We start from the raw sequence: 14,227 nt of genomic DNA, 5'->3' as shown, positions 1-14,227 counted from the left end.
CGTGCCGAGTAAAACTGTGAGGGACGGGAAAAACCCACCGTAGTTCAATAGCAAAGTTAGGAAACTACTGCGAAAGCAAAGAGAGCTTCACTCCAAGTTTAAATGCAGCCAAAACCTCTCAGACAAACAGAAGCTAAACGATGTCAAAGTTAGCGTAAGGAGGGCTATGCGTGCAGCGTTCAGCGAATTCGAAAGTAAAATTCTATGTACCGACTTGACAGAAAATCCTAGGAAGTTCTGGTCTTACGTTAAATCAGTAAGTGGCTCGAAACAGCATATCCAGACACTCCGGGATGATGATGGCATTGAAACAGAGGATGACACGCGCAAAGCTGAAATACTTTTTCCAAAGCTGTTTCACAGAGGAAGACCACACTGCAGTTCCTTTTCTAAATCCTCGCACAAACGAAAAAATGGCTGACATCGAAATAAGTGTCCAAGGAATAGAAAAGCAACTGGAATCACTCGACAGAGGAAAGTCCACTGGACCTGACGGGATACCAATTCGATTCTACACAGAGTACGCGAAAGAACTTACCCCCCTTCTAACAGCCGTGTACCGCAAGTCTCTAGAGGAACGGAAGGTTCCAAATGATTGGAAAAGAGCACAGGTAGTCCCAGTCTTCAAGAAGGGTCGTCGAGCAGATGCGCAAAACTATAGACCTATATCTCTGACGTCGATCTGTTGTAGAATTTTAGAACATGTTTTTTGCTCGAGTATCATGTCGTTTTTGGAAACCCAGAATCTACTCTGTAGGAATCAACATGGATTCCGGAAACAGCGATCGTGTGAGACCCAACTCGCTTTATTTGTTCATGAGACCCAGAAAATATTAGATACAGGCTCCCAGGTAGATGCTATTTTTCTTGACTTCCGGAAGGCGTTCGATACAGTTCCGCATTGTCACCTGATAAACAAAGTAAGAGCCTACGGAATATCAGACCAGCTGTGTGGCTGGATTGAAGAGTTTTTAGCAAATAGAACACAGCATGTTGTTATCAATGGAGAGCGGCAAATTTTCGAAGCCATTAGGAACGCTGCTCACCTGACGCGTCTAAGAGGGTTAGTAGATTAAATCTCTAATACAACTTATAAAGAACATCGACTAGGCCACTCAGAGGACAAGTCGATAAGCAGCAAAACGAAAGACTATATAGGGTGTAAGTGGAAGAAGGAGAAGAAAACACTTAAACACAGCGTTTAGAACTTAAGGACGAAAGTAAATTTTGCATGTGATGTCATTGCCAAATAACATAACTAGATGAAATTTGCACCATCTATACAGGTACAAAGAGTTGCTGCGCTGTGGTACAGAAAACTGAAAGATATACGCAATGACACTTTCATTCAGAGACAATAATTATAGTGAAGTCACCGCGATTTATGACAGTCCCATAAGCATTAAAAAAGGCGGGACATGGTTCTTAATATGGTGTGTGATCAGCACGGACGGCAGTGTATGCTCTGCAGCACACTTCCAGGCTGTACACGAGTTTGCTATGTAGTTCTTACGGTAGGGTGTCCCATCCTCACATTAACGACTGCTGGATGGTCGTTGGTGCTTGTCGACGAGCTGCAAAACGTCTCCCCAACACATCCCACACTCGTTCTATGGTGTATAAGTCTGGGGAACGGACAGATCTGCCCACTCAGCGAATATCCACTCGTACCACGAGCTCCTGCCCTTGCTGTTCGTTGGCGTCGCGCATTGTCATCCATAAAAACGAAGACATGGTCGAATGCAGCCCTGAAAGGACGCACATGTGGAAGGAGTACAGTGTCACAAGAACGTTGATCGTCGAGCCTATAGTGTTCAAAGATTTGGAGGCCAGTACGTCCACGCAACATGCCTCCCCACACCATAACACCTGAGCGTGCTGTGACTCATTCAAGCTCAGCGGACAGTATACAGTGGCTACGAGGACAAAAACAAACCACCACGAGAGCTTAAGAGGTAGATATTACACGGGAAACAATCCAAAAAAATGTGCCCACTTTCTTCGTACACTATGGTACTGCGTGCTTTGTATTCTAGCTTGTAATGGACTCCTACATTGACCTTTGCGGACGTTTAAGTGCTGTCTGAGTCAACACATCTCTCCCAGAAGCCTACAGATAGGCAGATTGCGAATCAGTTACATTCTCCCCGGAACACCTACTGACCAGAGTTATAGGTAGCGGTTCTCAGCTGTAGTTGTTAATAGCTATCGATCACTACGGGCAGATCTTCGATGTTCCATGTCTCACGATGTTGAAATCTAGTCGCTGTGCTGTACGCCAATCTGGAAAGCAACATTCATTGTGTACAAGCTTTTCTGGCATTAAAACATTTTAAAGTATTGTCTTACACTTGCAGATCATGTTTCAATACTGCTCGGCTTAATACGTTTAGTGTACTTAGACTTTTTCGTTTCTAAGAATCTTGTAAAAATGAATGATTACAGGTTTTGTTTCCTGTCCTAGCTGAGTACCTTCCGTTGTCCAAATATGTATTTATTCCAGTCTTCTATTAGTCTATCGCCTCCTTCCCGCTCTGTCCATCTTCACCACGCTCTCTCTCTGCCCATCTCTCCCACCCCCCTCCCTCTCTATCTATCTCCACCTGCGCCTCTCTTTCTCCATCTCTTCCTCCTTCCTCTGATTCCACTCCTCCTGCCCCCTCTAATTCCATCTCCACCTTCCCAATTCGTTGTCATTTTTCTCCCTGCTCTCTCTGTCCATCTTCTCCCACCCCCTTACTTTGTTCATCTCCTATGTCCCTGTCTCTTCTCCCTTTTCCTTTCTATGTCCATCTCCTCCTCTCCCCTCTCTCTGTCACCTCCTCATCCCTTTCTCTGTCCTTTTCCTCCTCCTATCCTGTTTGTTCACCCCTCCTCCCCCATCTCTCTGCCTATCTCCTCCTCTTTCTTTTCTCGGCACGTCTCTTCTTCTTTTCTTCCTTTGTCGATCTCGTTGCCTCCCTTCTCTCGTTGCCTCTTCCTTCCTCCCATGCCATCTGTCCGGCTACTCGTGCTCCCTTGTCTCTCTGCGTTATCACACTCACCCCAGCAGGCTACTGGTGGATCTTCTCTCTATAGTATTGATCTCCAGATTGTAATCTCGTATGTGTACCACATATCATTGAAATCGTTCCCAGAGCTTAGGATCAGCTTTTTACCTGTGGGTTTGCCCGCATACGCACATCTCAAATACATTTCACACGTGTCCATATATATTATAGAAATAGGTATATGACCGATTTCAACCAAACTTAGTATACATATAACCCTGAAGAGAATCTCTGTAGTACTAGGAACCATCCACCAATGAAAGGGGTGGGCGCTGGGTTGAAAGAGAAATGTAACTCACGACACGCGATTTCAAAGACTTAATTCATCTAGTATTTGAGAATGAGAGCACTTAGTGACTTGCAACAAACTTCACACATGAGTCCAAAGTTTTACGACAATTTTTCTCGCTGATAACCGGCGCAAAGCGATGAAAGGAAAAAAAAGCTTATAGATTACTATAGCTTCGCTATTAATGCAGTAAAACAGCCACATGAAGCATTACGTTTTAATTTATTACTTATTTACTACTTTCTATGTTCACGACACATTTTGCAGACAGTGTTCAGATATATCATTGAAATTACCAGTAATTTACCAACAAAATCATATCACTGTACTTCACATAGTTTAGGGTGCATGACATCATAAACACTGAGATGCGTGCAAAACCGCCGCACCATTCATGGCGTTTAAGTTTTAATTCTTTGGTATGAAATCTATTTACAAGAAAATACACAGACTGTCTCCACATATCGCGCTGAATGTACCTACATAATTATAGCACTGTACGATATATAGTTCAGGAAATATGACATCATAAACACCAAGATGCGTGAAAAATTGCTGCTTCACGTTTCAATTTATTTATGTTCTAACTACATATTCTATTTGAAACGCTTTTCACAGAGAGTGTAAAAATATAGCACTGACTGTACGTCCAAAATTATATGATTGTACGAAACATTTTTCAGGAGATATGACGCCATAGAGATTCAGATGCCTGAAACAAAAGCTGCAGGGCCAAATTCACTAGGCACAGCGATGAAATTTGCCTACAAATAGGAGTGAAATTTGTAGAACTATCTGAGTACCCGGAGTTTTCCGGGTACATGTTTACTCCAATTCCATTAGGCCATCTCCTGCTACCCTTCTCTTTGTCAATATCCTCCGCCCTCCTCTCTGTTCACCTCCTTCTCGATTGTTACAATTTGTATGGATATACACTGGCATCTATGCAACCCGTGAAATTGTTAATGTACACCATTATCACGAACAATGTATTGCGAATCTGAAACTGATGGATTCACTGTAGTGCTTAAGAGATACTAGTTATAATTGTAATACACATGTCCGAACACCTGGTAACCCATACTATTTCAGATGTCACCATAACTTCTTAAAAGTAATTCTGGCCAGAGTCCGAGATGTGTCCTTGAATAACACCATAGATGATTTCTTACATTGTCCTTACACGTCTTAAGTAATACTACGGCTCCGTTCAACTGGGTGCCGACCAGGCATTTGGCTCTAACTCTACTCTTCTACATAGTTTTCTTCAAATAAGTGAGCCCTTCGTTTAGGAACGCGTAATTCACGTAACTAAGGCAATTATAGTGGCTTCTGTTACTGGGTCACCACCATCTCAGGTGCCGTAACTTTCCCTTGCATGATACCCTTAATTGTGCTGTTATGACAAGAACTCTCTCAGACAACGTAATTACTTCTTTCTTCCCAAGTTATACGTAACCGAGAGAGAATCACTGTACTAAATACCGGTATAAAAGTGGTGACAATCGGTTAAATCTTTACTTAATCAGCTCAGATTCTATCTGGTCATATCAAAATACAGAATTAGTGATACACTTCTAGAGTCAAACATCGCATTCAGTACCTAAGGGAAACACAGGAAATGATGCCATTCGACTTGTTCTCATGAACACAGTACTAGAGAAGGCGCATGGTCGACATAGACTTGTTTCTTCAGTTCTGGAAACATTCTACATCTACATCTACATCCATACTCCGCAAGCCACCTGACGGTGTGTGGCGGAGGGTACCCTGAGTACCTCTATCGGTTTTCCCTTCTATTCCAGTCTCGTATTGTACGTGGAAAGAGGGATTGTCGGTATGCTTCTGTGTGGGCTCTAATCTCTCTGATTTTATCCTCATGGTCTCTTCACGAGATATACGTAGGAGGGAGCAATATACTGCTTGACTCTTCGGTGAAGGTATGTTCTCGAAACTTTAACAAAAGCCCGTACCGAGCTACTGAGCGTCTCTCCTGCAGAGTCTTCCACTGGAGTTTATCTATCATTTCCGTAACGCTTTCGCGATTACTAAATGATCCTGTAACGAAGCGCGCTGCTCTCCGTTGGATCTTCTCTATCTCTTCTATCAACCCTACCTGGTGCGGATCCCACACTGCTGAGCAGTATTCAAGCATTGGGCGAACAAGCGTACTGTAACCTACTTCCTTTGTTGTCGGATTGCATTTCCTTAGGATTCTTCCAATGAATCTCAGTCTGGCATCTGCTTTACCGACGATCAACTTTATATGATCATTCCATTTTAAATCACTCCTAATGAGTACTCCCAGATAATTTATGGAATTAACTGCTTCCAGTTGCTGACCTGCTATTTTGTAGCTAAATGATAAGGGACCTATCTTTCTATGTATTCGCATCACATTACACTTGTCTACATTGAGATTCAATTGCCATTCCGTGCACCATGCTTCAATTCGCTGCAGATCCTCCTGCATTTCAGTACAATTTTCCATTGTTGCAACCTCTCGATACACCACAGCATCATCTGCAAAAAGCCTCAGTGAACTTCCGATGTCATCCACCAGGTCATTTATGTATATTGTGAATAGCAACGGTCCTATGACACTCCCTTGCGGCACACCTGAAATCACTCTTACTTCGGAAGACTTCTCTCCATTGAGAATGACATGCTGCGTTCTGTTATCTAGGAACTCCTCAAACCAATCGCACAATTGATCTGATAGTCCGTATGCTCTTACTTTGTTCATTAAACGACTGTGGGGAACTGTGTCAAACGCCTTGCGGAAGTCAAGAAACACGGCATCTAGCTGTGAACCCGAGTCTAAGGCCCTCTGAGTCTCGTGGACGAATAGCGCGAGCTGGGTTTCACACGACGTTAGAGATATAGGTCTATAGTTCTGCACATCTGTTCGACGTCCCTTCTTGAAAACGGGGATGATCTGTGCCCTTTTCCAATCCTTTGGAACGCTTCGCTCTTCTAGAGACCTGCGGTACACCGCTGCAAGAACGGGGCAAGTTAATTCGCGTACTCTGTGTAAAATCGAACTGGTATTCCATCAGGACCAGCGGCCTTTCCTCTTTTGAGCGATTTTAATTGTTTCTCTATCCCTCTGTCGTCTACTTCGATATGTACCATTTTGTCAACTAAGTCTTATGCATATGATATACAAGACTCTCGCTGCACGAGGTTATTAGCGTAGGGTTTTCTTTGACTGCTGTTGGAGTTATGGAGTACCCCCAGCGGAAAATGTCCTAGGAGGGCAAAGTACAGCTGCCGGCTCACCGACAGGTCGGTATTGTAGCTCGTACTGAAGTGCAACAGAGATGCTGAAGGAACCGAAGAGAGAAAATTCGACATTATTTGGCGTAATCCTAACCGATGGAAATTAGAGAACTGGTAAAGTAGGTAAACAGAGCAATAATTCTATCGGCCATCCACCGAGCACGGTGGCGTAATGTCCAGCGTGCCATAATTGCATCCGGGGAGACCGGAGTTTAACACCTTCCGAACATCCACATTTATCATTTAAGTGATCTCCTGAGTCATTGACGAGCAAATGCTAGGACAGTTCAATAAACGGTTAAGGCTAACGGGCCATTGACCTTCTTCTTACGCGCGGATGCACACGCATTGCCGGAACTCTTACAGGACTCGGTAAGATTGTCTGCCGCGAGTAACGAGTGTAGTCCGCAGGGGCACTACGAATGCAGTGTGTGGACATTAATTTGGGAATGTGAGTCTCACGGGGAGCGTGCGAGGGATAAATCACTGCAGTCGCGCTAATCTCTGTGCCCTCGATGCTCAGTTGTATAGAGCGTCTGCCATGTAAACATGAGATTCGGGGTTCGAGTTCCGATCGGCGTACGTATTTTCAACTGTCCGGTTGATGTATATCAACTCCTGTCGACAGCTTAGGTTATTGATTTCATTATCATTACATTCGCGAGAGCTGCATGGTCACCGATGGTATCTGCGACATGTCCGAAATTACACATACCATCTCCATATAACAAATCCATATGTAGTCAACTAGGTGTCTGCAACGTGTACTCGTACATTCATTATGTATATACACTCAGATGTATATGTATAACACTCAGATATTTAGGACGCGTGGTAGGGACAGAGCATCGAGTGACATTATACTGAGTGCTCTATCCGAAAATTACCTCGAGCAATTAAACAGAGAACCGACTCGTGGAGATAACATCTTGGACCTACTGATAACAAACAGACCCGAACTTTTCGACTCTGTATGTGCAGAACAGGGAATCAGAGATCATAAGGCCGTTGCAGCGTCCCTGAATATGGAATTTAATAGGAATATTAAAAAAGGGAGGAAGGTTTATCTGTTTAGCAAGAGTAATAGAAGGCAGATTTCAGACTACCTAACAGATCAAACCGAAAATTTCTGTTCCGACACTGACAATGTTGAGTGTTTATCGAAAAAGTTCAAGGCAATCGTAAAATGCGTTTTAGACAGGTACGTGCCGAGTAAAACTGTGAGGGACGGGAAAAACCCACCGTAGTTCAACAACAAAGTTAGGAAACTACTGCGAAAGCAAAGAGAGCTTCACTCCAAGTTTAAATGCAACCAAAACCTCTCAGACAAACAGAAGCTAAACGATGTCATAGTTAGCGTAAGGAGGGTTATGCGTGAAGCGTTCAGCGAATTCGAAAGTAAAATTCTATGTACCGACTTGACAGAAAATCCTAGGAAGTTCTGGTCTTACGTTAAATCAGTAAGTGGCTCGAAACAGCATATCCAGACACTCCGGGATGATGATAGCATTGAAACAGAGGATGACACGCGTAAAGCTGAAATACTGAACACCTTTTTCGAAAGCTGTTTCACAGAGGAAGACCACACTGCAGTTCCTTCTCTAAATCCTCGCACAAACGAAAAAATGGCTGACATCGAAATAAGTGTCCAAGGAATAGAAAAGCAACTGGAATCACTCGACAGAGGAAAGTCCACTGGACCTGACGGGATGGCAATTCGATTCTACACAGAGTACGCGAAAGAACTTACCCCCCTTCTAACAGCCGTGTACCGCAAGTCTCTAGAGGAACGGAAGGTTCCAATTGATTGGAAAAGAGCACAGGTAGTCCCAGTCTTCAAGAAGGGTCGTCGAGCAGATGCGCAAAACTATAGACCTATATCTCTGACGTCGATCTGTTGTAGAATTTTTGAACATGTTTTTTTGCTCGAGTATCATGTCGTTTTTGGAAACCCAGAATCTACTCTGTAGGAATCAACATGGATTCCGGAAACAGCGATCGTGTGACACCCAACTCGCTTTATTTGTTCATGAGACCCAGAAAATATTAGATACAGGCTCCCAGGTAGATGCTATTTTTCTTGACTTCCGGAAGGCGTTCGATACAGTTCCGCATTGTCACCTGATAAACAAAGTAAGAGCCTACGGAATATCAGACCAGCTGTGTGGCTCGATTGAAGAGTTTTTAGCAAATAGAACACAGCATGTTGTTATCAATGGAGAGACGTCTACAGACGTTAAAGTAACCTCTGGCGTGCCACAGGGGAGTGTTATGGGACCATTGATTTTCAAAATATATATAAATGACCTAGTAGATAGTGTCGGAAGTTCCATGTGGCTTTTCGCGGATGATGCTGTAGTATACAAAGAAGTTGCAGCATTAGAAAATTGTAGCGAAATGCAGAAGATCTGCAGCTGATAGGCACTCGGTGCAGGGAGTGGCAACTGACCCTTAACATAGACAAATGTAATGTATTGCGAATACATAGAAAGAAGGATCCCTTATTGTATGATTATATGATAGCGGAACAAACACTGGTAGCAGTTACTTCTGTAAAATATCTGGGAGTATGCGTGAGGAACGATTTGAAGTGGAATGATCATATAAAATTAATTGTTGGTAAGGCGGGTACCAGGTTGAGATTCATTGGGAGAGTCTTTAGAAAATGTAGTCCATCAGCAAAGGAGGTGGCTTACAAAACACTCGTTCGACCTATACTTGAGTATTTCTCATCAGTGTGGGATCCGTACCAGATCGGGTTGACGGAGGAGATAGAGAAGATCCAAAGCAGAGCAGCGCGTTCTGTCACAGGGTTATTTGGTAACCGTGATAGCGTTACGGAGATGTTTAACAAACTCAAGTGGCAGACTCTGCAAGAGAAGCGCTCTGCATCGCGGTATAGCTTGCTCGCCAGGTTTTGAGAGGGTGCGTTTCTGGATGAGGTATCGAATATATTGCTTCCCCCTACTTATACCTCCCGAGGAGATCACGAATGTAAAATTAGAGAGATTAGAGCGCGCACGGAGGCTTTCAGACAGTCGTTCTTCCCACGAACCATACGCGACTGGAACAGGAAAGGGAGGTAATGACAGTGCCACGTAAAGTGCCCTCCGCCACACACCGTTGGGTGGCTTACGGAGTATAAATGTAGATGCAGATGTATATTCCCGTACAGGGCAGACGTTTTACCTGAAAGTTGATTGCCCAGTGTTGGCAGATAAACAAGATACTACAGTGCCTGTGTTATTCCGAGTCACGATGCAAACTTTCTTCGTACACGCATGCATGTAGTTGCGAATATGGACAACCATCAGCTGTAGAATAGAATGACTACAATGTAAATATGTGCCGGATCGGGACTCTAACCCGGCTTTCCCGTTTATCACGAGGGTCGTCTTACCATTTTTCGTTGTTGTTGATCTCATTTTGTTCTATATTGTTACTGGAATTTGTTCTAGGTGGACGACTGATGACCCCGTTTAGGTTCTTCGTTGATCCGTTCACTCACTTTTTTATTACAGATAGTAGATAACCCTCCGACCGAACACGATGAGCTATCGAGCCGGCTACCATTTGATTATCCGTACACGACTCACGGCGAGATCAAAACTTCCATATGTCGTCAGTCATATGTCTAAACCGAGCGAGGTGGCGCAGTGGTTAGCACGCTGGATTCGCATTCGGGAGGACGATGGTTCAATCCCTCGTTAGGCCATCCTGATTTAGGTCTTCAGTGATTTCCCTAAATGCCGGGATGGTTCCTTTGAAAGGGCACGGCCGACTTCCTTCCCTAATCCGATGAGACCGATGACTTCGCTGTCTGGTCTCCTCCCCTAAAAACAGCCCATCCGATATGTCTAGACCCTGCAGTCACCGCAGAGACTGTTCCTTCGGAAAAGCATGCATGACAACGGAACTTTGCATAGTAATTCAGAATAACATAGGCACTGAAATATAGTGTTTATCCACACGGCACTGGGAAAGCGACTTTCAAGTAAAACGTCCCACCTGTACGGGTACATGGATAATGGCTATACAATTTGCAGACACACGATTGATGATATATGGAAGTTTGGGTCTGGCTGTACGTCATGCTCGGGTAGTCAAGTGGTAAGGCGACCGCTCGCGATAAGCAGTAAGTCGGGGTTCGAGTCTCGCTCGGGGACAAATTTCAAGTGTCATCGTTCCACAGCTGATGTTTGTCCATATTCCATCATGTATTTCATAACAACTGTAGTCGTCGCAGTGCCTGTTCCTTCAGACATGAATGGGTTGTAATTCAGAATAACACAGGCACTGCAAATCATAATGATGCACATCTACAGACAAACAAATGATCACAATTACAGAAAAAGCTGGATGATTACTTTGACAGAAGCAGTTTCACAAATTGATGAAGTCAATAACGCATTGGTCCACCTCTGGCCCTTATGCAAGCAGCTATTCGGCACAGCACTGACTGATGGAGTTGCTGGATGTCCTACCCTGGGGTATCATGCAAAATTCTGTCCAATTGGTGTGTTACAGCTTCAGAATCCCAAAATGACTAAAGAGCTCTGCCCATAATGCTTCAACCGTTCTCAGTTGGGGAAAAATCCGGCGACCTAGCTGGCCAAGCTAAGGTTTCGCAAGCATGTGAATGTGGGGATATGTCTGAAATGTTAGCCCAGGATGGCTAATCATGAAGGACAACATAACGGGCCGTAGAACATCGTCGACGTTCCGCTGTGCTGTAAGGGAGCCGCAATGACAACTGAAGGGGTCGTACTATGAATAGAAATGGTACCTCAGACCATCATCCCTGGTTGTCGGGCCGTATGGCTGGCAACAGAGAGGTTTGTATCCCATCTCTGTGTCTTTATTGGCAACGGCCTTCGCACAGTGGATACACCAGTTCCCGTCAGATCACCGAAGTTAATCGCTGTCGGGGGTGGCCGGCACTTGGATGGGTGACCATACGGGCTGCCCTGCGCTGTTGCCACTTTTCGGAGTGCACTCAGCCTCGTGATGCCAATTGAGGAGCTTCTTGACCAAATAGTAGCGGCTCCTGTCAAAGAAAACCATCATAACGACCAGGAGAGTGATGTGCTGACGAGGCGCCCCTCCTACCCGCATCTTCATCTGAGGATGACACGGCGGTCGGATGGTCCCTGTGGGCCACTTGTGGCCCGAAGACGGAGTGCTTTTCTGTGTCTTCATTGGTCACTGGGGCTCAGTTCGAAGCGAGACTCATCACTGAACACAATTCTACTCCAGTCAGCGCGATTCCAGACTGTAGACAGGTTTGGAGATACCTCGGAGCGTAGTGGGATACCAACCTAACTGTCACCTGCCATACATCCAGACAAGGAGTCATGGTCTGGGGTGCCATTTATATTCATAGCATTTTGTTGTCATGCGCTACACTCTTACAAATAGTGGAACGTCGACGATATTCTACACCCCGTTTTCTTGCCCTTCATGGTAAGCCATCCAGGGATTAAATTTCAGCAAGAAAACGCCCACTCGGGCACGTCCAGAGCTTCTATTGCTTGCCCTCCTGTTTGCCAAAACCTTCCTTGGTCAGCAATGTAGTCAGAACTCTCTCCAACTAAGTACGTATGGAGCGTTATGGACAGGACCCTCCATCCATCCTGGGATTTTGACCATCAGACGAGCCAGTCAGGCAGGTTTTGGTACGATATGCCTCTGAAGAACATCCAACAAATATATCAATCAACGTCAAACCGCAAACTGCTCGAATAAGTGCCAGAGGTGGACCAACCAGTTATTGACTCCCGAATAAATCATCCAATGTTTCTGAAATTGTAATCGTTTGTTTGCCGGTACACGTACATTGCTTCTACCGATTTCCGTCACGTTCGGATAAATCCTTGCTTGCTAAAGCATTGATTTTTTCTTTTCGTTTTTGTGTCCTATGCCCAGTCTGCAGTCGCTGGGAACATTATGCTAAAGGCTTAAACTAATTTATACAGAGAGTTTGGCATAGAACGCGATAGGGACTCATTGGGCTTGGGGACCTTGTTGAACTTTTGCGATTTAAGCTTCTTTACTACATTATTATTTATTGCTGATTAGAAGTGATTAGCTAACGCAGTGAACACACATATCTGCTAGTGTCGGTTAGACAAACTACAAGAAAGGATATGATCATTGTGAATTATGCATACAATCAAATCATTACAGCGCTAATGGACATTCAAAAGGCATATGATTCGACAGACAGGCGGATCCTGAAAGGCCATTGATAACTGGGCCTAAATGATAAAACTACCAGACCAGTTCAGCCCATTCTGACGGACGCCATCTTTAAAGTCAATCTTAGATGTGAGCTCTCAGAGTTTTACCATTAAAATGGGAGGTGATGGCCACTTGTGCATATTCTTCAACTATCTACATCTACATCTATCTACATCCACACTCCGCAAGCCACCTGACGGTGTGTGGTGGACGGTACCCTTAGTACCTCTATCGGTTTTCCCTTCTATTCCAGTCTCGTATTGTACGTGGAAAGAAGGATTGTCGGTGTTTCTGTGTGGGCTCTAATGTCTCTGATTTTATCCTCATAGTCTCTTCGCGAGATATACGTAGGAGGGAGCAATGTACTGCTTGACTCTTCGGTGAAGGTATGTTCTCGAAACTTCTTTAACAAAAGCACGTACCGGGCTACTGAGCGTCTCTCCTGCAGAGTCTTCCACTGGAGTTTATCTATCATCTCCGTAACGCTTTCGCGAGTACTAAATGATCCTGAAACGAAGCGCGCTGCTCTCCGTTGGATCTTCTCTATCTCTTCTATCAACACTATCGGGTGCGGATCCCACACTGCTGGGCAGTATTCAAGCAGTGGGCGAACAAGCGTACTGTAACCTACTTCCTTTGTTGTCGGATTGCATTTCCTATACACTGGAGACGACTGTAGGGAATGGACTACCATCGGGAACTGAAATAAAGATTGGACACAAGAAAGATCACATCAAAGTACCTTGCCCAGCCTTTACAGTATTGTTTGCCAATAATGTAGAGCAGGCTACTCACCAGATACAGAGTCTCTACAGCATAGAAGCTAAGGCCAGTCTGAGGGTCACTCTACAAAAAAACTCAGGGAGTCAATCAGCAAATCCATTAGAAGCCACCGCCATTCATTAAGTCCCTGCCGTCAGGTGTTTAGGAGAGTGGATTTCAGCAAATGATTGCGATAACTTGACAGTACCAGACAAGCCAAGTTGGAGAGCGTCTACAACTCCTGCAAGAGCATTTACATCTCCAAGTACCTTTCCAAGAACCTTAAAAATTGCAACTCAATATTATGGCCCTTCGTACTCTACGCCCCTGAATGCTAATTTACTCACAAATCATGTACAGAACTTAACACGACAGTATCAGATTCTGAGACGTTATTGAGATTTTTTGATTGTAGCTATTTTTCTGCTCCAATATTTATTGTTGCTAGCTTTGCATACTCAGGTATCTGCTAGTTTCGTTCAGAGGAACTTTAGAATTGAATTAATTGCGTGTGGTCCAAGAGTCGTGTGCAAGGAATTCAACTGTGTGCCACTTTGGAGAGTTGTGTGTCCCAAGACTACTGCAGTAGTTCAACCGGGGAAAT

This window comes from Schistocerca gregaria, chromosome 8, assembly GCF_023897955.1.
Source record: "Schistocerca gregaria isolate iqSchGreg1 chromosome 8, iqSchGreg1.2, whole genome shotgun sequence".
In the NCBI taxonomy this organism is placed as follows: Eukaryota; Metazoa; Arthropoda; class Insecta; order Orthoptera; family Acrididae; genus Schistocerca; species Schistocerca gregaria.
This window is presented reverse-complemented; position numbering follows the sequence as displayed.